This window comes from Mauremys reevesii, linkage group 2 (genome assembly GCF_016161935.1).
Source record: "Mauremys reevesii isolate NIE-2019 linkage group 2, ASM1616193v1, whole genome shotgun sequence".
Classification (NCBI taxonomy): Eukaryota; Metazoa; Chordata; order Testudines; family Geoemydidae; genus Mauremys; species Mauremys reevesii.
The window spans coordinates 232,620,760-232,647,324 of NC_052624.1; the positions used below are offsets into that span (position 1 = coordinate 232,620,760).

The 26,565-nt window shown below is 47.8% G+C and overlaps 1 long non-coding RNA gene across 1 annotated transcript; it reads right to left on the reverse strand.

Moving 5' to 3' along the window:
- Positions 1-2,030: 2,030 nt before the first annotated feature.
- On the reverse strand, positions 2,031-18,004 carry LOC120398260. Its single transcript, XR_005594280.1, has 3 exons — positions 17,691-18,004; positions 5,900-6,016; positions 2,031-3,208 (listed from the first exon to the last, which is right to left on the reverse strand). It is a non-coding gene; the product is annotated as an uncharacterized LOC120398260 (long non-coding RNA).
- Positions 18,005-26,565: the final 8,561 nt, after the last annotated feature.

Here is a 26,565-nt window from a genome sequence, read left to right on the forward strand (position 1 = left end):
TGACAGAGGATGTGGAGAAAGCTAGTGTACTCAATGCTTTTTTTGCCTCTGTCTTCACAGACAAGGTCAGCGCCCAGACAGCTGCACTCTGCAGCACGGTATGGGGAGCAGGTGACCAGCTCTCTGTGGAGAAAGAAGTAGTTCGGGGCTATTTAGGAAAGCTGGACGAGCACAAGTCCATGGGGCCGGATGCGCTGCATCCGAGGGTGCTAAAGCAGTCATCCCATTGTCAAAGAATCCAAACCCTTCTCTCCGACACCATCTGTGTAGCCATTCGTTGATTTCCATGATTCGACGGTCGATGGCTGATCAGATTGCAGAGCCATTGGCCATTATCTTTGAAAAATCATGGCGATCGGGGGAGGTCCCGGATGACTGGAAAAAGGCTAATGTACTGCCCATCTTTAAAAAAGGAAAGAAGGAAGATCCAGGGAACTACAGGCCAGTCAGTCTCACCTCAGTCCCAGGAAAAATCATGGAACAGGTCCTGAAGGAATCAATCCTGAACCACTTAAAGGAGGGGAAAATGATCAGGAACAGTCAGCATGGATTCACCAAGGGCAAGTCATGCCTGACTAACCTAATTGTCTTCTATGATGAGATAACCGGCTCTGTGGATGAGGGGAAAGCAGTGGATGTGCTATTTCTGGACTTTAGCAAAGCTTTTGATACAGTCTCCCACAGTATTCTTGCCAGCAAGTTAAAGAAGTATGGGCTGGATGAATGGACGGTAAGGTGGATAGAAAACTGGCTAGATGGTTGGGCTCAATGGGTAGTGATCAATAGTTCCATGTCTAGTTGGCAGCCGGTATCAAGTGGAGTGCCCCAAGGGTCGGTGCTGGGGCCGGTTTTATTCAATATCTTCATTAACGATCTGGAGGATGGTGTGGACTGCACCCTTAGCAAGTTTGCAGATGACGCTAAACTGGGAGGAGTGGTTGATATGCTGGAGGGTAGGGATAGGATACAGAGGGACCTAGACAAATTAGTGGAATGGGCCAAAAGAAATATGATGAGGTTCAACAAGGACAAGTGCAGAGTCCTGCACTTAGGACGGAAGAATCCCATGCACTGCTACAGACTAGGGACTGAATGGCTGGGCAGCAGTTCTGCAGAAAAGGACCTAGGGGTTACGGTGGACGAAAAGCTGAATATGAGTCAACAGTGTGCCCTTGTTGCCAAGAAGGCTAATGGCATTTTGGGTTGTATAAGTAGGGGCATTTCCAGCAGATCGAGGGATGTGATCATTCCCCTCTACTCAGCACTGGTGAGGCCTCATTTGGAGTACTGTGTCCAGTTTTGGGCCCCACACTACAAGAAGGATGTGGACAAATTGGAGAGAGTCCAGCAGAGGGCAACAAAATGATTAGGGGCCTGGAGCACATGATTTATGAGGAGAGGCTGAGGGAACTGGGATTGTTTAGTCTGCAGAAGAGAAGAATGAGGGGGGATTTGATAGCTGCTTTCAACTACCTGAAAGGGGGTTCCAAAGAGGATGGATCTAGACTGTTCTCAGTGGTAGAAGATGACAGAACAAGGAGTAATGGTCTCAAGTTGCAGAGGGGGAGGTTTAGGTTGGACATTAGGAAAAACTTTTTCACTAGTAGGGTGGTGAAGAACTGGAATGGGTTACCTAGGGAGGTAGTGGAATCTCCTTCCTTAGAGGTTTTTAAGGTCAGGCTTGACAAAGCCCTGGCTGGGATGATTTAGTTGGGTTTGGTCCTGCTTTGAGCAGGGGGTTGGACTAGATGACCTCCTGAGGTCCCTTCCAACCCTGAGATTCCATGAAAAGGGTCTGCTCTTTCTGTAGCTGTTAGCCAATTTACCTCAAACCTGGATCCTGTGTCAGGATTCTGGAAGAACAGGGTATTGAGGGAAGGTAGGGGTGCTTATAATGTTGCCCATATGTGTATATTTTGGATTTCAAATGGGAAGGCACCTTTATTCTAGTTTTAATTTAGCTTTAGGAAACTTATTAATCAAAAGTACTATTCTAATCCCAAACCTCTTATCTCTTTCACAGGTCATATGCTGCTGTATGCTTTTTCACTCACTTCTTCCTTCCTTCTCTTCCTGAATGCTGTCCTTATCTAGGAAATTCCCCCTTGCAAAGCCAGACTACAATGCTTTCAGCATGCCATGCATATCTTACATACTGTCCCAAGAGTCAGCTGCAGAATCGCCATTTGTCTGTTGTACAATCAATGAAAACAGATTTTCAGCCCTCCAAATATGAATAATATCAGTTCTTGAGCTGTGGTTGGCTTCATTAGCCTGTTCTGCATGTGCCAGGAGAAAACTGAGGGAATGGAGCTTCAAAAATATGGCTAAATAGTTTGTTGTTCTTATTAAACCAAATAAACCAGTTCTGAATCCACTCGTGGATTTCAGAGGAAAGTTCTCTGCCACTGTTAAGCAAAGGCCAAAATGCTACAATTCTCTGATGTTTAACAAAATGTTCAGAAGACTGGCTGGATGTAGGCATTCTGAGACCTAGCAATTCTGGGTCTTTGATGAAAATATCCATGAAGTAGTTGATAACATTTCATACAACTTCCTCTGTTCTTTCCTACTTTCTTTACCGCTCTACTTATTATAGCATGATGAGTGGCAGTCAGTGGCTCTGAGGATTGAGAAATTCTGGGAGCAGGCAGCAGAAACTTCCCTTCATTTGCTGCTGATGAGAAAATTGGCGATTCATTATAGTTTGCCTTGTTGTGAAGTATCCTGGCTTTTAAAAACTGTTGCCTAATTTATAGAAAAAGTCAATAGTCATTCTCTGAAATGAAATTTGGTTCACTTTGTCGTGCAGATATTCATGTTTAGCTAACTGTTGCTATTGTATTTATGTAAAGGTTATGCCAAGCCTGGAGGAGGGGAGAATGATATAAGGAATATGGATTGTAAGACAAACTAGTAGCATGGTTATGCAAGATCAGTTGCTTAATTAAAGGCATACTGAATCCAACAGCTGTTTTATATCTGTCACTGATATATAGTTCATGATGATCATATTGGTGTTGATGGTGGATTAATTCCACACTGACTCATCATCTCCCTCCTTGCTTTTTATCAGCATCTTCTGTGGCTGTTCCTCTTTGACTTTATTTGTTACTTGACAGTGAACATTGTAGTGAAAATGTTGATATCGCTCTTGAGGTGCCTTTTCTGCATGTTGTAATTTCTGCACTCACCAGTAAAATAGCATCTGTAAGAAGCAAATATGCAGCCCAATGACAAAATGGTAACTGTAGTAGCAACCAACCAACCCCTGGACAACAACTCAGAAGGCAACTGATGCTATGCATATTAAAGGAGCTTACTCTTACATTGTACAGATCAACTGTTTCCAGTAAGCAGCCCGTGAGGTCATCAGAGTTACACTGGGCAACAAAATGGCACCAGTAGGGGAACAGACATGGTTAGTCTTTATTGCATTCTTTCCTGGTTGCAAATATTTTATATAAGGTTCTTTTTCTTTGAGTTTATTTGCCTGGGATGATGCCTCAGAGTTTGATCTCACTCTTGCATGTCCTGAGGAAAGACGATCTTTGTGAGCATTGTTTGGTGGTGGTGGGTGTTCACTTGTCCTACTGCTTTTCCCCTCCTTTTAGTGTCAAAGCACCCCTTCTAATGTCAGATAGGCCCCTCTATCTCAGGGACCCACAGCTGAAACCAGATCCAGCTCACAGGCCCCAGCTGATTCAGTTAATGAACCTGGCCTCCTGATTGGCTGAAGACTTCAGCAGGCACATTCTTAAACCCTGTGGCAGGACTAGGTTCCTGGCTCCTCACTAGTGTTCTGAGGCTGTAGTTGTGTTGCTCTCAGTGTGCTCCTGGTCCTCCCTCCTGTCTCTGGTTCCTGCTCCTGACTACTGTCCCTGCCTCTGGCTCCAGCTCTTTGTTCCTACTTCTCGCTCCCAGTTCTTGGCTCCAGCTGATACTGTGGTTCTGAACTCTGACTGCTGGCTCATTCCCTGGACTTGGTATTCAGCTTCTGAGCCTGGGCTCCTGCTTCCTGGCTCTCGACTCTGGCTCGCTCCCTGGACTAAGTAACCCTGCTTCTGGTTTGGGTTCTGGCCACTAGGCCTGATCACTCCTGTTCCAACAACTAGATCAACTTCCTGTCCTAACTGTTAGTTAAGGCCTCCTACAGTCTGGTCCTTAACAATATGTTCTCAGAATCAGAGTATAAGACTGTCTACAGCATCTGTTGACAGACAGAGCAAGAGCCCTGTTCATGCTGCTCCCCAATGTGGGTCCCTGACCTTGCAACACAGGTTGCCAGTGGCAGCAATGAGTCAAGCTATTATGTCAAACTTGTCATGAGCTGTCTCCCCTAAACTGATTCTGACAAAAATCACTTCATGTTCCTACTTCCCATCTGATTTGTTTGATATCATTCCTATGGATAGAAGGAGTTTTGCATTTTTTTAAACATTAAAAAACATTTGTATCAGAATATATGGCTTTATGAAATCATTTTCAGCATATTGTATATGGTCAAACTACAGCCATATTTAGCAGTTAGTCATTAGTGGGGTAATTCAACTTGGAAGTTAAAATATTAACTTAATTCAGAGTTATGAGAGGGTTTGCTCCTTTCCACTAAAGTCAATGGAAGTCTTGCTTTTTTTAAAATGTGGAACAGAATGAGAGCCATAAAACGGGAGCTTATAGGCCTGAATCTTGAAGGGTAGAAAGCCGCCTTATCTACCACTGAGAGCAGATGGTGCTCGGCCCATTGTGGTGTTAGGTTACAAGTCCCAAAACACACACGAAGATCTTCCTTATTGGTCATATGACATTGATTTTTTTCCAGCAAGTAAATGTTTATGAAGAGCATTTATCTGCTAGTAAAGGCTTTATGGTGTCTGCTGCACAAAACAGCTAGAGTGGGATAAATGATTCACAGCCACTGATGTATTGTGTGTATGTATGTATGTATTCACAGCCACTGATGTATTAGCTGCTTATTCTGCTCCTGACATGTTCATAAGCAGAATGTAATTTTTTCAAATTGATTTACTGTGCAAGTGTATTTAGGGCCAGATTCTTCCACCTGTATATCCAGTAGGACCTTACTCTGGCAGTCCCATTAAAGTCAGTGGGGGTACTTCTGAGCATAAATGTGGCAAAATCTGACCCTCAATGAACATGTGCAATTTTGCTTCCCCTCTGTGGATTGATCATAAACAGTTCACTGTGGTAATTCAGTGCTCAATTTAGTACTTGAGCCATGTTGTTTTGTTGTGTTTTGTCACATGGTGCTGTTTCTTTTATCATATAGCGCTCCAGTTGTCTGACGATCAGAAGGAGACCTGACTAATCACCTGGGGGCTTTGAATATCTTGGGGAGGAAATGGATAAACAGGATTTAGAGTATTTTAGAAAATGTTAAACTCTTTTCTGGACCAGGCAGGCTTTGCCCAAGGCATAATTCACAGCAAAATAAGACCCCAGTAATATGTATTAGCTGGGTACAGTTTACGTTGCATTCACATAATGTAATTGTCTCTGTGGTCCTAGCTGATAAAATCATGGCTAGGTCCTTGTCTGGCTAACAATTCCCTCAGTCCCATGGTATTGGCCAGGGCTTTTGAGAATTCTGTCCCCATGCTGCATTAAGCAGCGGCTTAGTTGGAAAGTGGGATTTTCAGAAGTGCCTAAGTCACTTAGGAATACATGTTCCATTGAAATTCAATGAAACATGTACTCACTTATGACCATCCCACCCATGGTCCCTACATCAGATGCACTGTCTATGAGAACAAAACCATACCCATTTAGAGATTCTTATTTGACCCCTATTAGTACAGTGTCTGAGCACCGCAGTTTTTAATGTATTTAGCCTCACAACATCCCTGTGAAGAAGGAAACTATTGTCCACATTTTATACCTGGAGAACTGCGCCACAGAGACTAAGTGATTTGCCTGAAGTCTGTGGCTGAGCAGGGAATTGAACCCAGGTCTCTCAAGTCAGCACCTTCACCACTGGCCCAACATTCCTCTTTACCTGCAAGGAAGAAGGATGAAATATATAAAATATATACTTTTACACATCTAGCTGTGCATTTTGTTTTCTAGTCTATGCTTTGGGCCACTATGCTTGAAATGGGAACTACCGTATTTTTCCGTGTATAAGACTATACTTTTTTCTAAAATCCTTAGACTAAAAATAGTGCCTGCACGTGGCTGGATCGCGGCAAAGAAAACAAAACAAAACAAAAACCTGAATTTGGGGTTAGAAAATATACAGAAAAATACGGTACATAAAAAAATACCAACTAGAGGAAAGCTGAGCACTCTGAGTTCATGCTTCCATGTGAAAGCTGCAGATCTGAGCCTTGAGCTCAGTCCCTCGTACTTCAGGAGCAACACTGTGGTGTATGTCATGCTGCTGGGTGATTTGTTTTTCTGCAGTAATGAACCCTGCTGACTCTCCCCTGGAGTGGAATTAGAGTCCGGAGAAAGACTTGGGCTGTGGATGTGCTGCTGAGCGTTTGCTAAAATTTCCCATGTTTGCTACCCTCAGTTTAGCATTGTTGGGAGTGCTAGTGCAGATAGGTCTGCAAGAGGCTCCCAGCATTTTAAGTACTGTCTTTTAACTCTGTTCAGATTAGATCTACACAGCACAGTACTTAAAATATTGTTGGTCCCTTCTCTACACTAGTGCTCTCACTATTGTTGTAGCTGATTGGAAATAAGACCTTGTCTACTTTTTTAGCAAAAATTCCCTTTTTTGTTCATGAGGGAGGGTGCCCTATATGGTGATACAGAACCTATTTTAAATAAGGAACCATGGCACGCCTGTTGGATGTCTTTTGCTGTTCCATGTAAGGCTGCAGGAATAAGTGGGAAAAGGGCTGTACTATTTCTTTGTATTGCTATATATATATATATATGTATAGTAAATCATTTACAAACACAGGAGAATGTGTGTAGCTTTCATGAATGAGTATGTGGATGAAGCTTTAGAACTGCTGGCAACATCCTAATTGGGTAAACTCTTAATTAATTGGTTAATTTCACCATGTTGGGCAGGTCAAAGGGAAGCCAGATAGCAGGCATTGGGGGCAGGGGGAGAATGGGGCTGCTTACCAGAGTCTAAAGATTGTTTAAGTGTCTGATTAAGATATTTTCAATTTCATTAAAAGCGGAAACCTGTTTTAATAAGGTATTTGGGCTTTCTTGAGTCATGGGCGAAAGAAAAACTTACCATGGCTTCTATATGTTGTCCCCAATCTGCATGAGATTACACACCATGATGTCCTGTCAATCATGCAATGTATGATTTGTGTTGCCAGAGGAATTGTTTGGGAGAGGGGAGATTTAATTAAAGAACAAAATTCCTCCAGGAAAAAAAGTGCTCTATATTAGTGTCAAACTGTCTCTTCCCAGCACTGCTAAGTATAGGATGTGAATTAAATATTTAATCTGATGGAACTGAGATTATTAAAATCATAAAAAAGTAGAGCTATTTAAATTTTTGCCTTCAGGCCCTATGAATTTTGCTCTCTCCTATAATTGTATTTCCTCTATACTTAATTCACTTCTTCCTGCTCCTCTCTTACTACCATCTGTTTCCTCCATCCCTCTGTGGGTAGGATCCTGCAAGCTCTCTCTTCCTTTCCTCCCTTCCCCGTTAACTTCAGTGGGAGTGCAGGATTGGGTCCTGGAAGCTGACATGCTAGGTGAAGACACTTAGTATTTGCTAGAGCTTGAAATTGCTTAACAACTGGTGCAAACAGTTACTAAACCCCTACTTGTTGCACAGTGGCCCTGGATTCTCAAAAGCTGGTGCTAAAAAAAGATGTGTGGAATATGATCCTGTATGCCATCAACTCTCTAGGAGACTGCAAGAGGGGCACAGGAGAACTCAAACATAAGTAGAGTGAGTCTCCTTGCAATGGTCATAGTTAACACATTTGTACAATAAAAAGGAGGTAATGAGAGAAAGCGGATATGCGTGTTTGATGCTGATGGAATATGTGTGCCTATTTCATTGGCAATACTAGTCAAGAATGATTTGTCCATGGAAAAAGTGACAGTTGTAATGTAGCCAAGGCCTTTGCAAGCTGGAGTGCCAGCTGTGTAGACCTGCCTGGGGCTCTAAGTGGACCATCTGAGCAAGTTGCAAGGAAATCTCTGTTTTATGAATATTAGGCGCTGTGTCTTCTGCCAGAACTCTTTCCATATCAGCTGTCTGCTTTCTCATCAGAAATACTCTTTGTCCCTCTTCAGGCTGATGACCAACTTGTTAAAGATGGCAATATGGGGAGAAAATGTCAGCTATACTCAGCTAGGAAGTGTATTGAAATAGAACATTTTGGATTGTGCTGTGTTAAAGAGGCCTGGTTTTGTGAGTACATCATGTGGCTTAGTCACACTCAGTGAGTGATAGACTTTAAAAAGACTAACCCTTTGGTTTGGATAAGCACCAGGAGTTTGGATGTCTATCTGTCCAAAGCTCATCCAAATCCAACCATCTTCTATTTCCTCTTTCTCATTTTTGTGACTGCATCCTATTCACCTCAATTTCCTGTAGTCCCTCCAGTTGTCCTCTCTTTCCATCCTCTTGAACACGATGATGATGACCTCCTGAGGTCCCTTCCAACCCTGATATTCTGTGATCCTTTCTCCAATCTTGCCTCTTCTGAATTTCCCCATTGGGCTTCAGGATCCCAGTAACGTTTTACTTGCGTGTGGATGTGCATGCACAGCTGGACCCAGGCTCTCAGCAACCTCCTCCACAGCACTCTAGTTTTGTTGTGGCAGTCTCTCAGATAAGATATGGCTCCTTTTAATAAGTGTCCTGTACACAGAGAGGTGGGCTGTGTCATGGCATTGCAGATTGTGTTGTGCACTACTAGATTGGGTTGAGCAGACCCAGACCACATCTGAGGGACTGCCACACTTACAACCATCGGCAATTTTATTAACAAAGGGTGGTGGTGAATGAGCTTTAAGGATGGTGGGTACTTGACTTAAGTGAACATTATTCTTCCTATTAAAAGGCAGGCTGCTGAGTTGCTCACCAGAAAACCTTTGTGACTGCAATGGAAAGAGGGCAAGAAAGCAGAGACTTTTGAAATCATGTCAAGGATGTTTTATCAGCGTGAGTGCATCTAAAAACTGTATCAGTCACCCTCTAGCCCTTGAGGATTTGGGTTCCCTTTCAGCTGGAGGCATATACAAATACTGGTAATGCTTCCTATTGTTAGAAATACTTCCAAGTTTGTTTAGATAGCAGGAACTTTTAAATTAATATTTTAACCCTCCCTGAAATCTGTGAACGATAATCAAAGGGGTAAGGTCCTGTAGGAAAAATACCTGAGAAGAAACACTGAAAGATTGTGGGATTTGTTTTATAGTCCAGCAACTTTAATGTGTGTGGTAAGTAGCCAACAGCCGCTTCAGTTCAGCACTCTGTACTGTAATTAGCTTTAAAGAGCTCTGACAAGCTCAATAATTCACCCATTGATCTTTCACATCCATTATTTTATATCTCGGGGTGCCTAGAATCTAGAATTAATGAGCAAATTACCTAGACTGTGTCCCAAGAGATCATCAGTTCCTTTCTTAAAAGGAAGGCGAACATGTCTGTCTTGTTCAGGTTTTAGATAAGTTACTTGTCACCCAACAGGGTGCGGTTGGCAGGCACAAGCTACAGGGAAGTTCGTGCCACACTCATCACTATTAATTTTAGCCAGTAGTATGCTCTCTTTAGGCACTCACTGATCTGTATAAATCTCAAATGCTGACCTACTCTGTTCTCTGCTTAAAGGCTTTTGGCATGAATGTGTCTTTCTGAAAGCTTTGTTTGCTGGACAGTGCAGATGAATTGGGGGTGCATGGCAAGGGAGGAGGGGATGGCATATCAATGCTTAATCAGGTCAAGTGAAGGACAAAAGGTAGGTGGCAAATCAGACACAGACTTTTTCTGTGGGAGTCACAGCTGGCTCTCCACACGGCAGAGGGCGTAGCCATTGGGGGTTTGTTCACACATGGGCAAGTGCTCTGCCTTCAATCCAGAGTATGTCCATAGTTTCCTAGACTAGAGTATTTGTGCCATTTCACAGAATCTGATCAGAAGCTGCCATTAGGTATATAAATATCTAAGAGTGTGTTAATAAACGGCCGGCTGCAGAAGCCTGTCAGTTTGCCTTAAGGAACCTCAGCCCCCTAAACGAACTAGTGCACACCATGGTACATGCTCAGCATGCTTTTAAATATTTATAGGGCAGCCTCCGATATGGTATCAAGATGCCAATTAAACAATACAATAAGAACTTACCCCAATAAAGAAGTGATTAATATTTCTCTTCTATACCAGCTCCTACCATCCAGCCTACCTCATGTCTTCCCTCAGCCTCCCCCACAAAACCTGAACTAGGGGAATAACCACCAAGAAGAAGAAAACACGAACACCTCTCTCCCTCCCTCCCCAGAAACACAGAGCCAACAACTAGGATTACTCAGGGCCAAATGCTAAATAAATACAAGCAGGCATACATGTCTGTAAACCAGAGGGAGTGAGTTTATCTTTAACTTGCACTCTGGAGTAGCACAATAGTGGATTGTAACAAGAAAAGCTATTACCAGGAGAGTATAAGATAACGCAGGCCCCTTTTATCACCAGGGTCTACTCTTTTACACATACAGTTGGGTGCTTTTCTAGTTACAACCTCATCCTTCTGCCTCATCAATGACTAAAGTGCACTCTCTGGCCCTGATTCATGCTCACGGATGTAGGGTGGATGCAAACTTCCCATAGGGGGAATTTGTGGTAGGAGGGCAGTACTTTAAACTAACAAGAGGATATGTGCCAGGAAACTTATTTCCATTTCCTTCCCAGCCAACCCTGTCCACTTTCAGGCCTTTTGGGCTCCCTGACGGGATGGGATTTATAGATAGCTTGTGCTGCCATGCTGCAGGTGGACATTCTGCTGCCAAAGGCCCACAGTCTGGTTTCCACCAGCTTCTCTGGGCCATGTTTCAGTCAGTCATTTAACAATGTCACTTTTGAATTTTTCACCCCCGCCCTTTGCACTTCACACTGGAGCTTAACGGCAGAAGCACTTGCCTGGTGCATCCTACACTTATGTCTAGCAAAGGATGCTGGACAGGGTATTCATAGGAATCAAATGTCTGTCGTGGAATCTATGCTGAAAATTCTTCTCTGAGTTAAGTCACAAAGCTTAGTCTGAGAAACAGCTTCCTGATTTTGTTACAGAGATGACATCAGTCTATTGTCCACTTCAAGTTTTTCTTTATCCTATTCTTAGGACAACTGGTGAAGTGACATTTCAGTATCCGTTAATATAAGCCCACACAGGTAAAAATAATGTGTGATCACTTAGTATTGAAATAGTTCCTTAAAACGTTCATGTATCTCTTTTCTTATGAGGTGGAAAGACACTAGTTCTACCCTGTGAGGACTACTATAAAATATCAACAAAAATTTGTTGGAATTTTTCAATGAACTTAATTTGACTGCATTGGTGTCCCTTTTGTGCTCACTTTCAATAATTTTCTTACAAACCAATTCACTGGCAGCAATATTCACATGGGTGAACACAGAAGGACAGGATTTCTGAAAGGCTAATCTTGCAGGATACTTTCACGCAGCAAATTTCAAATTGATAATCACAAGTACTTGCACTGGAAACTTGATTCTCAGATCATGCAAAACTTGGGTTTGGAAGTTTTCTACCAAAAGCTACACAATCCCCTTGGTTTTACCTGAAAGTTGAGTCAGGTTCACCTACAGTCCAGTTAAAACTCCTCTGACTTTCAGCTAGGAGGGGAGATGTGACGTAGTGGGGATTTTCCCTTGTTATGTTGTATGTGAGCCTATGTGAGTCTTACTGTTTTGCATGAATGCTGTGTGTGCCCCAGTTTCCCTTTGAATTGCACCAATGTCTAGGGGGTGGGAATAAGGGTGAGAGACTTTTGTGGGGCTGCTCCAGCTGCCTGCATGGATGCTATGGCTGCTCCTTCATAACCTGAGGCCCAGGACGGGGATGCGACCAGGTGACTCTTGGCCTGGGAAGTGAGACAAAGGCTGGGCTCTGGGCTCCCCTCTCCCCTGCAAGATGGACTTTGCTGAAAGTCACTGATTTCTGTGCTAACAAGTTCTGTCCTACTCTGTGTTCCTGTTGACTACTAAACCTGTTTTACTGGCTGGCTGAGAGTCACATCTGACTGCGGAATTGGGGTGCAGGGCCCTCTGGCTTCCCCAGGAGCCCCACCTGGGAGGACTCACTGAGGGAAGCGCATGGTGTGGAAGGGGATGCTGAATGTTCCAAGGTCAGACCCAGGAAGGTCGAACTGTGTAAGCTTCTTGCCTTGGAGACACTATGCTTAGAGAGGAGGCATACTCCACCAGAGTCTTGGCTGGCTTCATATGGAGTAATTCCAGAGCATCGCCTTGGTGACTCCATGACAACCGTGGGATAAACTGCACCCCATGGGCAGAGCATCCTGCAGTAAGTGACTGGGGAGCAGTAAAACAGAGGGGGATTAGTGAGAGATGGGTGTGCTGAAGGCTCCGAGAGGTGCAGTTCCAGGAGGTGGGGGAACCTATGGCTTAACCTTGAGAGAGGTGGTCCCCCAAGAAGTACTGTCGCACTGAAGGGGTTCCTCCCAGAGATCATGGGGAGCTGAGAGAGCACAGGCCTGTGAGTCCATGACCACTTGGGAACAGCATGGAGATAGCCTATAACCATCTCCTTAAGAAGGACATTGTAGAGCTGTGCAGAGAGAGGGGCTGCTCATTGGAAAGTTCACTAAGGCGCAGTTGATTGCTCAGTTGGAAGAGGAGGATCATTCTAAGGAGCTGGTTCCTGACCCAGCTGGGGTGCGAGAGGGGCTGGGAGCAGCTGGGTGTCCCAGAGACCCATGTCAGTGACCAGCAGGGGATCTCCACTGAGTTATCCATCGGTGGATCTGAGACAGATGGATTTGGAGCTGAGATTGAGGGAGTCAGAGTACCATGAGAGACAGGGAAGGCATGAAGCAGAACAGCAGGAGAGACACAGGGAACATGAACTGATGATGGCTGAGTTGAGAAGCAAAAGGACCTGTCCAGGGGTGAGTGGGGATGGACCATGGGGTACCAGTTCTGCAGGGAACCTCAACACTAAATTGCTGCCCCAGGTTAAGGAGGGGGAAGATATAGATGCCTGTCTTGCGGCCTTTGGGAAGGCTGGCAGATGGAACCAGGCTGGCCCTGCAGAGAGACACTGCATTTGTACCAACAGCTGTTTTCCAACTGGCCTGGGCTCACTAACCAAGCTGTCCACTGGGTGGAGCCAGGAGCCAGACCTCTCATCTGGTGTTCCCCATTCAGAGTAACTGGGAACACAGCCCAGGCCCTGGAGGGAGAGGTCAGAGACATGCTGGTTTTAGGGGTGATCCAGCCATCCACCAGCCGCAGGGGCCTCTTCCATGGTGCTAGTCCTCAGGAAGGATGGGTCGATCCGATTCTGTGTGGCCTATCGGAAGATCAATGCCATCGCCATGGCTGGTGCCTGCCCATGCCTAGGCCTGATGGGATCCTGGATGGGTTGGGAGGGACTCGGTACCCCATGACCAGGGATCTCACCAAAGGCTACTGGCAGGTGCTTTTGGATCCAGATGCCAGTTTGAAACCTGCTTTTGTCACCCCTATGGGGCTGTACAAATCTCCGGTCCTACCTTTTGACCTCAAGGAGGCGCCAGTTGCCTGCCAGTGCCAGCGGGATCAGTTACTGAGGGGGAAGGAGAATTTTACCCTAGCGTACATTGATGATATTTGTGCCATTAGCCAAACCTGGGAGGACCATGTGTCCCAGGTGAAGAAGGGGCTGAGTTGCCTCCAGGATGCAGGGCTGACTGTAAAAGCTAGGACATGCAAGGTGGGGATGGCAGAGGTGTCGTATCTGGGCCACAAGGTGGGAAGCGGCTGCCTAAAGCCAGAGACAGCCAAGGTGGGCGTGATCAGAGACTGGCCTGCTCCCCAGAATAAGAAGCAGGCCTAGGCTTGCTACCAGAGGCTTGTGCCCCACTTTAGCTCTGTGTCAGCTCCCATCACTGAGCTATGCAAGAAGGGTAAGCCAGACAAGCTGGTCTGGACTGGGCTGTGCCAGAGGACTCTCTGCACGCTGAAGGAGGATCTGGTCAAGTGCCTGGTGCTGGGAAACCCAGACTTTGACAAATCCTTTATGGGATTCACTGATGCCCCAGACACAGGGCTTGGCATGGTGCTGAGGCAGGCCAATGCAAAGGGTGAAAAATACCCCATCATGTACCTGAGCAGGAAGCTGCTGCTGCTGCAGGGCTATGCGGCCACAGAGAAGGAATGCCTGGCCATGGAATGGGCTCTTAAATGGCTGCAGCCAGATCTATTTGGGCACTATTTCACTGTGTACATGGACCACTCATCCTGCTGTGGCTGCACCAGATGAGAGGGGCCAATGCCAAGCTCCTGAAGTGGAGTCTGTTTTTCTTGGATAATGAGATGGAGGTGGTCCGCATTAAGGGGAGTACAAATGTTATAGCTGATGCTTTGTCCCAGAGAGGGAGGTCTGAACTTCCCAGGTCACTGGCTAAAGTGACCCCGCTCAATTCGGTCTCGCAGGGGGGAAGAGATGTGACGTAGTGGGGATTTTCCCTTGTTATGTTGTATGTGAGCCTTACTGTTTTGCATGAATGCTGTGCGTGCCTCAGTTTCCCTTTGTATTGCACCAATGTCTAGGTGGTGGGAATAAGGGTGTGTGACTTCTGCGGGGGCATCTTGGCCTGGGAAGTGAGACAAAGGCCGGAGGAGGAGCAAGTGGCAGGGCAGGGGCCAGGCAGCTGGAAGCAAGTCTCTCTCAGCTGGCTTGGGGTGCCGGGGGAGGGCCAGAGCCCTGGCTCTGGGCTCCCTTCCCCTCATGGTGGATTTGGCTGAAAGTCACCAATTTCTGTGCTAACGCTATATTTCTGTCAACTAATAAACCTTCTGTTTTACCCAGGACCAGGTCCAGGTTTTTTCCGCCCCATGCAAAAAAAAAAAAAAAAAAAGGGCCAGAGTGCCGCCTCTTTAAAAGTGCCGCCCCAAGCATGCTTGGGGCGCTGGTGCCTAGAGCCGGCCCTGGTTTTACCGGCTGGCTGAGATCACATCTGACTGCAGAGTTGGGCTGAAGGGCCCTTGAACTTCCCCAGGAGCCCCACCTGGGTGGACTCACTGTGGGAAGCGCACAGTGTGGAAGGGGATGCTGAATGCTCAGAGGTCAGACCCAGGAAGGTCGAACTGTGTAAGCTTCTTGCCTGGGAGACAGTATGCTCAGAGAGAGGAGACAAGTTCCCCTAGAGTCCTGGCTGGCTTCGTATGGAGTAGTTCCAGAGCATCACCCTTGTGACAGGAAATAATTGTGATGCTCCTTGTTTGGAGTCCAAAATATCCCCTTCTCTCCCTTCATACAACCTGGCAGTTCCACTGGCCGGTATATGAGGGATGGAGCCATGGATCTGTCTACTGCTTGCCTCTCCCCTACCCATTCATGCCCTGTGCACAAAACATATGCTCCTCCCAGCACTCAGTGCAAAAATCTGGGTAGCCTTATTGCTGCTGTGCCAGGGGTAGGAATCCTTAGTCCTCACTTCTCTCCAATGCTACTGCTTTAAGACTAATCACAACCTATCCCGTGGTTTAAGTGCAATGATGAATCGTTATAACTAAACTTGTGGCCAGCTACATTTGAATGCCACTAGATCCAGAATGGACAGATATTTCACCAGTCTCTTACATACAATGAACTGTCACAGGACCAAGAGTATCACATTGCTACATAGTAGTAGATAAGCAGTATGCAAAATAGGGTCTTAGAACTGCCCTTAGAGATAAAATTGAATCTCCAGTTCGATAGTGGTTAATGAGAAATTGTTCGTTATCGATGTTAGAATAAACTATTTTAATGGGACTAGGAAAATAAATCCTCCATCTTACAGACAATGAGAGAGAAGATTTACAGTGACATGTTTAAGCCATTATTTGTGCTGTGTGGGGGGTGGGAGTAATTTGGCAGGAACACCTGCAGTTCAAGGATGATTTTTAGAATGTTTAAGCATGAAATGACAGAAAGGCCTTGAAGCTAGTAACCTGTGACTGGGCTGAATTCTGGGAAATAATGTTTATTTTCTAGCCACTGTTTTCTACAGGAAACAGCAGCAAGAAACTTAGGGTAACAGTCTAATCTATAGTGGCTGGCTCTCCCTGGGTGTAGCTTAAGTCTTTCAGGAAATAAAGCACAGGTTTCACAGAAGTAAATAAAACTTGGCTTCTGTCCAAACACATGACCACAGTTGTGTGAAGTTTAGAGAAGGAAAAAAGTAACAGGGTTAATTCACTCAGCTGTTTGTATTTTGTGCAATGAAAAAGCAAATATTTAAAATATTCTACCTCATTAAATACACATGGGAAGTTATGCCAGGTGTATTTAGGGCAGGGGTGGGAAACTTTCGGTGTAAGGGCCACATCTGGGCTTAGAAATTGTATGGCAGGCCATGAATGCTCACAAAATTGAGGGTTGAGGTGCAGGAGGGAGTGAGGGCTCTGGCTGGGGGTAAAAGCTCTGGGGTGGGGCTAGGGATGAGGGGCTTGGGGTGCAGGAAGGGGCTCCAGGCTGGGGCAGGTGATTGGGGTACAGGGGAGTGAGGGCTCCAGCTGGGGGTGAGAGGTCTGGGGTGGAGAGGGCTCTGGGCTGGGATCAAGGGGTTTGGAGGGCAGGAGAGAGATCAGACCTGGAGCAGTAGGTTGGGGTGCAGGCTCTGGGCAGCACTTACCTCAAACAGCTCCCAGAAGCAGCAGCACATCCCCCCCCCCACTCCAGCTCCTACTCAGAGGTGCGGTGCTGGCCAGGCAGCTCCCTTTAACCATCGTTCCTGGCCAATGGGAGCTGCAGAGCCAGCACTTGGGGTGGGGGTAGCATGCAGAGCCCCCTGGCTGCCCCTACACGTAGGAGCCAGAGGGGGGACATGCTACTGCTTCCGGGAGCCATGTGGAGCTATGGCACATATGGCATGGGGCAAGCCCCCAACCCTGCTCCCTGGTGGGAACTCAAGGACCGGATTAAAAGGTCTGATGGGCCAGATGCGGTCCATGGGCCATAGTTTGCTCACCTCTGATTTAGGGCCAACAGTTAGACATTACAAAACCTAATATGAGAGGAGGTGCTTATATGACTCTTTTAAATGCTGCTTAAACAGTTTGTGGTTTATCTCAAAACATTTCCTTGCGGTGTATATAAGCTCAACATTGTGCTGCCACATGAGAGACAGCAGAACTGAGAAAGATAAAAAAGTGAAACTGAATTATCTGAGTTGAATGAAACATGAAAAGGAAACAAAGGCATGAAACAGATGATTAGATTTTAAAATGCTTTCATTACTAATTAACTAAGGTGTTCTAAATGCAGGTAATTTAGAGCATTTTATACTCCTCCCAACAGTCTGTCTGTCTGTTGTCTCTTGTCTTACACTTAGACTGTAAACTCTGAGATGGGGACAATCTCTTATTCTCTATCTAGCATCTAGCACAATGGGTTCCTGGTCCATGACTGGGGCTACTGGGCATTATAGTAATACTACTATTAATAAATGTACCCAACACTGTAGGAAATGTGTATTCAGAAAGACAAAGTCCCTTCCTTATAAGAGCTACTTACAGAATCACTCAGATTACCATGGTATCTGAGACAGCAGTTCAAACAATAAGGGGCAGAGACAATTTCAGTGGTGAGGTCAGTGCTAGAAATCTTTGCAGAAGAAGTGTGTTTTAAGGAAGGCTATGTGTAACCAGGTGGCTTGCCCCATTGGCTGGAGAGCCTGGCCTGAGCCAACCTGATTACAAAATGAGCATCACCTGAAGGGAATCAGGTAATTCTCCATGAAGGGCAGAAGGTGGCTGCAGTAAAGGGGGGAAAAAGCCAAGTTTATGTGGTGATAAAGCAGGGAAAAGAGTGTGAGTGCCCAGCAGAAAGCTGAGAGAATAAGGAAAAGCTCTCCAGGCAGGGAGGCTCAAGAGATCCTGATGGAAACAACAAAGAAACTGAGACCTAGAGAAGAGCTTAAGAGGCCGGGTAGGAAGTGGCCCAGGGAAAACTGAAGTACAGATAAAGGAGCAGACCTAGCTGTTCACTACAGTGCTCTGGGCCAGGAATCAGAGTAGAGGGTGGAATGGGGCTTCCCTACTGGCCCCAAGGAAAGAAGTGTACAAGTCTATCACAAGGGTTATTGAGCCTAGCAAGGGAGTGACAGACTGAATAAAAGCCCCAGAGAGGGGGAAGAATTCTTTTAAAGACATTTTTGGGACTTTTAGTTTGGACAATTGTGACCCTGAAGGGGGTGGACTCCAGAGGGTGACCCAGCTAGAAGGACAAGTCCCTGGAAGAGAGGACATCACACTGTCAGAGGGACCATTGGTGGGTGATGCCTGAGAACCAAGAACTAATATGCCATGTGTGGCCATGAGGGGGTGCCTAGCAATGAGCTGACTTTTACACTATGATAAAGGGGGTGGGGAGAGGTAACACATGTCACATAGAAGTGGGAGGTTACTTGCAAAAGGAGCATTGTAGAAGGCGGTGCAAAGTCAGGGCTAACTAATGACATGGAAGAGAGGGAGTGGTTGTGAGAGAGGCTATGATGGCGCACACAATGTGAGGTGTAAGCTGTTGGTCGGGGCTCAACTCTCCGGCTGGCGGGAGGGGAGCCACACCGACTCGCTTCTTGTCCCCTCTAACTGGTGGGACAGCAAGACTTCAGACGGCAAGACAACACCTCCTGTTCTCAGGCCCTCTGGATCAGGGGGCAGGGCTGAATAACAATAGTTCGAGGTAGGCCCAGGCCCTCTGGAGCAGGGGGCTGGGCGACAGTCAGCCTCAACAGGGCCAGGCCCTCTGGAACAGGGGGGCTGGATAACCACAGTTCAATAGGAGCCCAGGCCCTCTGGAGCAGGGGGCTGGGTGACAGTAATCAGTCTCAATAAACCCCAGGCCCTCTGGAACAGGGGCTTGGGTAACAGCAATCAGTCTACAAGCCCAGGCCCTCTGGGGCAGGGGCTTGGGTAACAGCAATCAGTCTCAATTAGAAGGTTCACAGGTTCAGACCCTCAGGTAGGGGCTGAACACAAGCCCAGTCAGTTAGTGGAAGCCCAGGCCCACAGTCAGGCGGGGCAACAGCAGTTCCAGTCTATAAGCCCAAGCCCTAGCTCAGGGCGGGCAGCAACCAACACAGGACTCAGACCCTCAGACCGGGCTGAGCAGCAGTTCGAGTCTATAAACCGGCCCTAGTCCAGGGCGGGGCAGCAACAAGAGGCAAGGCTCGGCCCCTTAGGCAGGGCTGAGCAGCAGTTCAGCTTATAGGCCCAGGCCCTCTGGAGCAGGGGGCTGGGCAGGCAGCAGTACAAATAGGCCCAGGCCCTCTGGAGCAGGGGGCTGGGCAGGCAGAGGCCCAGGCCCTCTGGAGCAGGGGGCTGGGCAGGCAGCAGTACAAATAGGCCCAGGCCCTCTGGAGCAGGGGGCTGGGCAGGCAGCAGTTTACAGGGCTCAGGTCCTGGTGGCAGGAGCTGAGCAATAACAATCGCTCAAATTAGTGCAGGCGTCTGTCTGCTCTGGGGTGAGGAGACTGCCACCCGCGAGTGGGGTGGCAGGACTCCACTGTGTCCCAGCCTACGGCGGCCCTATTAGCGCTAGCACGGCCACTGGTCAGTGGGGTCCTGACGAAACACACCAACATGGGCACCTAGGTGCCTATAGCCTGATCGGCGGCTATCCAGTCCATCTCCCCTCCGTGGGTACCTGCTCCTCGGGAGGTCGGGCCAGTCCATCTGCATGGGCTCCTCGGGACCAGGGTTGGGGGCAGTCCGGCAACTCCTGTTGGAAGTCCGGTCGGCTGCCCTCCGATGGCTCCTCGGGTAACAGCAGTGACTGAGGTCTGGCGTTCCTGCTGGGCAGGAGGACAGAGGGGATGTAGGAAGAAATAAGTGCATAGATTGAGGTGAGGGTATATACTGTATGTAGCGCATGTGGTCTTGACACTGAGAATTGGGGAGCTTGAATTTGATGCAGAAGGAAAGGGGAACCAGTGAAGGGATTTGAGGAAGGTGCTCTTAGCAGCAATATTTGGGAGCCACTGGGTAGGAGAAGTATATTGGGGGTATGCCAGAGAGCTGAAATGGATGATGACCAAGGCATGCGGCACAAAATAATGTTGTAAAGTCATAAAGAATCAGTAATGTACAAATCTGATTTCCTTGTGCTTAGGTGTATGACCCACACTGGCAAAGAAGGAGTTTACTGAAGCCAGAAAGTAGTTAGTGCATCTGGAGGGTGGGCCAGGACCAACTGTGTGGTTGAATTAAGGATGAATTCCTCACTGAGAGGAATGGGAGTGACTACTAAAGGAAGGCATTCAGTGCATAGAAGAGAGGCAAGAGGCCCAGGGGACAGTAGGCTTGGGGATAGTTTCCCAAGAAAGGAGCTCTGGTAAAGGGCCAGGAGAAATGCTGGGAAAAGGGCAGGAGTGGAGTGAGCTTCTGCAGTGGAGCCTTGACAAAGAGACAGCCTGAGGGTTGGGGTTTTGGGAAGGAGAAATGTATAGACAGACAGTTAGTCAGCCTTGGGAGTGGCAGAAAAGGAGCCAGACAGCCACGGAGAAAACTCTTGCATGTGTCTCTCTTTACAAGAACAGGCAAGAGTTCTGCAGAGCCCAGGGGAAGGACTGAAGAGTCTGCAGATGAATGAGCCCAGGCAGGGACTGGGGAAAAGGGCTTAGAGACACGCCAAAGTAGGAAGTAGTCCAGGGAGCCCCAAGAGTCTGAGGGGAGCACACCTTAGCTTCTTGTTATAGAGGGTCCCTGGACTGGAGTGCAGAACAAAGGGAGGGCCTGGTTTCCCCTACCTACCCTTGAGGAAGTTGGTGTGAAAGCCCTTTGATAAGGGGGCAGAGACCATTAAGCCAAAGTCGTGATGATGACATGATGTAAGATCATGGGACTCTGTTACCCTGGAAGGTGTCGGATTGAATGTTACATGGACTGAGTCATGAAAAGAAGCAGATGGGTGCTGGGCTGGAGTAGCTGTTGGCAGGGGATGCAAGAGGAGGACAGCCTAGACATAAGGGGGCATGCTGGCTGGTGAGTCACTCATATGCCATGACATAATAAATATAGAGCCACCTGGGACTTTCATGGCTGTCACTGGCACTGAAATACCACTCAGATGGGTACTTTAGAAATACTGAGAGAGGCTATAATTTATACTGTGGGCACTTGGAACTTCATGGGAAGAGTTTGCATAGAACTGACTCTTCTATGCCAAAAACTCCAGTGTTAGTAAAGGAGCCAGATCCTCAGCTGGTATAATTGGGCAAAACTCCACTGAAGTCAGTGGAGCTGTATCCATTTACACAAGGTGAGAATCTCTGTTACCTGTTAGGAGTATAGGGCCTAGAACAATGGTTCTCAAACTAGGGCCACCGCTTGTTCAGGGAAAGCCCCTGGCAGGCTGGGTAGGTTTGTTTACCTGCCACGTCTGCAAGTTAGGCTCCCACTGGCTGCGGTTTGCTGCTCCAGGTCAATGGGGGCCTCAGGAAGCGGCGTGGGCCGAGGGACATGCTGGCCGCCCTTCTTGCAGCCCCCATTGACCTGGAGCAGCAAACCGCGACCAGTGGGAGCTGCGATTGGCTGAACCTGCAGACATGGCAGGTAAACAAACTGGCCCGGCCCACCAGGGGCTTTCCCTGAACAAGTGGTGACCCCAATTTTGAGAACCACAGGCCTAGAACACACAGTTATAATAGATCTGGTTTGATCCAATAGAGGGCAGTACTACACAGGCACACTAGCCTCCTTACATTGCTGTTGACTCTGTCTTATTAGAAATGGAGACACTAATACACTTAGGCCTGGTCTACACTAGGACTTTAATTCAAATTTAGCAGCGTTAATTCGAACTAACCGCTCAACCGTCCACACCAGGAAGCCATTTAATTTGAACTAGAGGGCTCTTTAGTTCGAATTTGGTACTCCACCCCGGCAGGTGGAGTAACGCTAAATTCGACATGGCTAGCTCGAATTAGGCTAGGTGTGGATGCAAATCGAACTTAGTAGCTCCGGGAGCTATCCCACAGTGCACCACTCTGTTGACGCTCTGGACAGCAGTCCGAGCTTGGATTCTCTGACCAGCCACACAGGAAATGACCCGGGAAAATTTGAATTCATTTTCCTGTCTGGGCACTTTGAATCTGACGTCCTGGCTGGACATCGGGGCGAGCTCCGCAGCACCTGCAACGATGCAGAGCTCTCCAGCAGAGGAGTTCATGTTATCTGTGAATAGAAAGAGGGACCCAGCATAGACTGACTGGGAACTCTTCGATCTGATCGGTGTATGGGGCGAGGAGTCTGTGCTTTCGGAGCTGCGCTCCAAAACAGGGAATGCGAAGACCTACGAGAAGGTCTCCAAAGCCATGAGAGACAGAGGATACAGGCGGGATGCAACGCAGCGCCGCGTGAAAATCAAGGACCCCAGACAAGGCTACCAAAAAATCAAAGCGGCAAATGGACGCTACGGAGCCTGCCACCACTGCCCCACCAGTGACCGTGGACTCTGACGATGGGACAGTGTCGACGGCCAGTTCCTCGGTGATGTTCGCGGACGGGGAAGATGAGGAAGGGTTTGTGGAGGACGAGGCAGGCGAGAGCGCTTACAACGCTGGTTTCCCCGACAGCCAGGATCTATTCATCATCGTCACGGAGATCCCCCAACAACCCTCCCCGGCCATTAACCCGGACCCTGAATCAGGGGAAGGAGCAGTCGGTAAGTGCTGTAACCATGTTAACTTTTATTCTTAATATAACAGGAATCTTAACTGTGTGAAAAGGAGGTCTCTCTAGATATGGGGATAGAACAGAAATCATCCTTGGAGATCTCCACGAAGCTCTCCTTGTGTTAATGGAAAAGCATCAGCAGGAGGTTCCTGGGGAGAGCTGCCTTATTGGGTGCTCCGTGGTATCACAGTTTTCCGTGCAAGGCTTTCATGAGGAACTCAGGGAGCACTGCCTCCCCGAGCATGGCTGCATCGGGCCCTGCTTCGTGCTAGCTTTCATGCAGCATGCGCTCTCTATCTCCTTCAGTGACCCTCCTCAGGGTGATCTCGCTCGGAGACTCCTGCATCTAATTAGGGTAATTACTGTAATTTTATGCCTGGTCCAAAGTATTTTTAAAAAATCTACGGACAGACGGCATAGCACAGACTCAGCACGCAGCTGCGTGACGAGCGTAACGGAAAGCCAAAGAATATAACGGACGCTCATGGAGGGAGGGGGGAATGAGGACGCAAGGTATCCCACAGTTCCTGCTGTCTCCGAAAAGTATTTGCATTCTTGGATGAGCTCCAAATGCTTCTAGGGTCAAACACAGTGTCTGCGGTGGGTCAGGGCATAGTTTGGCAATTTGCGCACACACCCCACCCACCACCAGAAGTGAAAACAATCCTCTGTTGACTCTTTTACATGTCACCCTATCTTTACTGAATGCTGCAGATAGACGCGATGGTGCAGCACTCAACACCAACATCCTTGCTCCCCCCCCGCCATGGGTGGCTGATGGTTCAATAAGATGGAAATCCATCCTCATCATCAGCCTATTGGCACATGGGGCAGTGCAAAAGGGCTGGTAACCATGCTGACTAGTATCAGTAAGGTCGATCAAGGGCGCCTGTCCCTAATTTTTGATGGCTGATGGTACAATATGGCTGGTAACCGTCCTCATCATTGCAACAGGGGGCTGAGCTCCATCAGCCCCCACCCTTCATTGTAAATAAAAGATTCAATTGCCCCTGGACTAGCAGAGGGATGATGGGCTCCTTCATCCACACTCCTTAATGTCCTGCCTGGACTATCATTGCAGCTGGAGGCTTCCTTCCAGTCATTTCTCACAAACAAGTCACTGTGTCTTATTCCTGCATTCTTTATTACTTCATCACACAAGTGGGGGGACAATGGTATGGTAGCCCAGGAAGGCTGGGGTAAGAACGGAATTAACAGGTGTTGTTGTTGCAGGAGCACCCCCTGTGAATAGCATACAGCTCATAATTTATGCAGGATCGGACACAGAGCAGCTGTGCTCTCTGGTTCTATGATACAGTGGTTCTCTAGTACACTTGCCCATAATCTAGGCAGGACTGATTCTATTTTTAGATACCAAAAAGGAGGGATTGACTCAGGGAGTCATTCCCAATTTTTGCTTTTGCGCCCCTGGCTGCTCGGCCAGGGACACTTATGACAGCAGCAAATGGTGCAGTGCAAAAGGACAGGTAGCCATGCCCATCTTATTACCATCTTATTACCAATTTATGGTATGGTTGATGGTACAATATGGCTGGTAACCATCTCTGCTGTCATGCAAAAGCATGCTGCTGTGTAGCGCTGCTGGCCCGCCTCTGTCAGCGGCATCTAGTACACATACGGTGACATACACAAAAGGCAAAACAGTGTCCATGGTTGCCACGCTATGGCATATGCCAGGGCAATTCTGGGAAAACGGGCTTCAAATGATTGTCTGCCATTGCTTTCCCGGAGGAAGGAATGACTGGCGACATTTACCCAGAATCCACCGCGAAAATGATTTGTGCCCCAGCAGGCACAGGGGTCTCAACCCAGAATTCACAGAGACAGCCTAGACTCAGTTAATTGTTTGCAAAAATGTATCTTTGCAAGGAATTCACTCCCTGTTTCCCATCTCACAGCTTCCACTGTCTCCAGACCTGCCACAGCATCCCCCTCGCAGAGGCTGGCAAAGATTAGGCGGCGAAAGAAAAAGACAAGGGACAAGATGTTTGAGGAACGTATGGGCTGCTACCTAGCAGAGGCAGACCAGCAGAGCCAGTGGAGGGAGACCGTCTCTCTGTGCCAGCGCTCACACAGCGAACGGGAGGAGAGGTGGCGTGAGGAAGACAAGCAGGCGACTGAAACGCTGCTTGGACTAGTGAGGGAGCAAACGGACACGCTCAGGCGCCTTGTGGATGTTCTGCAGGACCGCAGGAGGACAGAGACACCCTGCAGTGTATCTGCAACCGCACTCCCCTGCCACAAAGTCCCATACCCCCCTCACCGAAAATAATCAGGAGGAGGGGCGGCCGGGGACGTGAATACTGTCACTGCACCACAGCACAGTGCTCAAGTACCCAAAAGCTCTCATACCCTACATTTGCCGAAGTCCTTCACTTCCAGACTCACAGTAGTCCCAATCCCAGTCCCATCCCCTACATGTCTACTTAATTAATAAAAATGCTTTGCTGTTAATTACTGTTTCCGTTATGTTTTTTCAAAGAAGACTGTGTTTGAATGGGGGGCGTGGGGAAGGGGGTGGTTAATTGCATAGGACAGTCACCTTTCCCAGGGTACAGACACGGGGGCAGGATCAGCAGCGGGTCACACACACGGTGCAGTCAGTAGGCACCCTGGTTGGTTTTTGGAGGTGGTTTCCAGGATCTGTGTGGGCGGGGGAGATGTGACTTTGCAGCGGGGGAGGGCGGTTACAGATCTCATACAGCGGTCCTTGTCCTGGACCGCTGAGTCACGCAGCTGAGGAATCTGTATCCATCCTCCTCCACCACAAGGTCACACATCCGCCCGCACACAGAATTCCATAAAGAGGGATGGCAGGCTCCGTTGAAAGAAGCATTCCGGCACTGCGGACCGCTCTAGGAGCAGGAGCCTGTCATTCCTTGAGTTTAGAGGCGGTCTTTACATCACCGCACACCCTACCCAGCACAGCCTGCGTCCCAGTTTCAACCCTTTCACGAAAAGTCATGAATAAAGAAACCTTTGTTAAGTAATAATGGGACATGTATTTTATTTTTACACGTGTGCTGGAAGTGGGGGTAACGGGGTGAATGGGGTATGTAACCGAAGAGGAGAGTCAACAGTAACTGGGTAAAGAAACAGGGGCAGGTTCAGCATCTCTGTAAAGAAACTGAACAGTCACAGGTCACGCTGCTCGCTGGTATTTGAAGAGTTCCTTGTCGCTGTCCCAGGCGCCTGTATAGGGCTTCATGAGCAAGTGCATTAGCGGGCAGGCTGGGTCCCCGAGGATGACTATAGGCATCTGCACATCCACAACAGTTATTTCGTGGTCCGGGAAGAAACTACCTTCCTGCAGGCGTCTGAGCAGCCCACAGTTCCTGAAAACACACGCATCATGAACCTTGCCCGGCCACCCAACGTTGATGTTTGTAAAACGTCCCCTATGGTCCCCCAGTGCTTGCAGCACCATTGAAAAGTAGCCCAATTTCTCAGCAGCTGACTGTGGAAGAGGTGGACGATAAAGTGCGAGGAGGAGAAAACGGCGATGATCGCAGCGGGCTCCATGCTTGCAGTGCTGTGGCGTCCGTGCTGTCACTGACCAGAAAAGTGCATGAACAGATTGCCCGCAGGCGCTTTCAAGGAGGGAGGGAGGGAGGTTGTGATTGACGGTTCAATGACGACACTTACCCAAAACCACCCTCGACACATTTCTCCCCCCAGCAGGCATTGGGGGC